Source organism: Neofelis nebulosa, chromosome 9 (genome assembly GCF_028018385.1).
Source record: "Neofelis nebulosa isolate mNeoNeb1 chromosome 9, mNeoNeb1.pri, whole genome shotgun sequence".
In the NCBI taxonomy this organism is placed as follows: domain Eukaryota; kingdom Metazoa; phylum Chordata; class Mammalia; order Carnivora; family Felidae; genus Neofelis; species Neofelis nebulosa.
In genome coordinates this window covers 4,627,592-4,628,971 of record NC_080790.1, presented here as the reverse complement: position 1 = coordinate 4,628,971, position 1,380 = coordinate 4,627,592, and positions in this window count along the sequence as shown.

Sequence of the window (1,380 nt, the reverse complement as noted above, 5' to 3'; positions counted from 1 at the left end):
CCCGACTTCAAAGACAGTGGCTCAAAACAACTGGTCATCAGGGCAAACATCACATCCCATGGAAGCAAGCAAGCGAGCAAACAAACCTTCCGGGGGCCTCCGCAGTTCTGGGTGCTCTCAGCTGACAAACTGGGGGTCATGTGAATTATTTCTACATTTTTAATTGACCGAGGTCCGTTTTATGGCTTAGCATGTGGTCTATGCCGGATGGGACTCCCCGTGCCCTTGAGAAGCGTGCGTATCTGGCTGATGTTGTGTTGAGTAATTTACAGATGTCTATGGGGCCGAGCGGAATTACAGGGTTGCTGGTTTTGTATTACCTCCTGGATCTTCTCTGATGTCGTTCTCCCCATTATTGAGAGCCAGACCCTGAAGTCTCCACCCGTTCCCTTTGAATTGCCCCTCATTCCCACATTTCTGTCCATTTGTTCTCCGCCTGTTTTGGTGCTCTGTTGTCAGAAGGCATGATTATAACTGTCATATAGTCCTAATATGTCGACCCTTCCATCGTTATACAATGCTTGCTCTTATTTCTGGTAACAAGTGTCGGGTTTGTTTTACAAATGCTGTTAGTACAGCCACACCAGTTGTTTTGTGGTTGCTGTTTGCCTGATGTATCTCTTGATGGTTTTGCATTCGACCTGTTGGTATCTTTGAACTGAGGGTGTATCTTTCACAGACAGCAAACGGAGAGACCTTGCTTTTTTAAACAGTGCATCTGAAGATTTCTGCCTTTGCTTGGATTCCTGTTCTCATTCCTATTTACTGTATTGACAGAGCTGTATTTCTGTCTGAAAGATTACTTTCTGTTTCCCACATCTCAGGACTTGTTCCTCTTTTTCCTTTACTGCTTTCTTTTGCATGAAGTGCATATTTAAAAATGCATCACTTGGTTTTTCTGTAATGGTTTTTTTTTTTTTTCACTGTATATTTGAGTGGTCTCCCTAGTATGTTTGGCTTCTTACCACAGATCTCTTAACTTATCAGACATACCCTCACACGTACATGAACTTAATTCCGGGAGATCTAGAAACCTCATACCCATATTCTGCTTGACCTCTCCAGTGATGTTAGACAGGAGTTACAGCTATAGATGTTACAGACTCAACATTACATTGCTAAAAGTTTTACTTTATACAATTTGATGTTGCTGTTTTTTTTTTTTAAACAAGCTGAGAGGAGAAAGAAAGGTAGCTGAATACTTACAGCTTTTGGTATATCAGCCTCATAATTTGTTTCTGGATCTCTTCCTTTGTTCTGTGGATCCCAGCTACTGTTTGGGATCGTTTCTTTAATTTTTTTTTTTTAATTAAAAAATTTTTTTTAATGTTTATTTATTTTTGAGACAGAGAGAGAGAGAGTATGAGTGGGGAAGGGGCA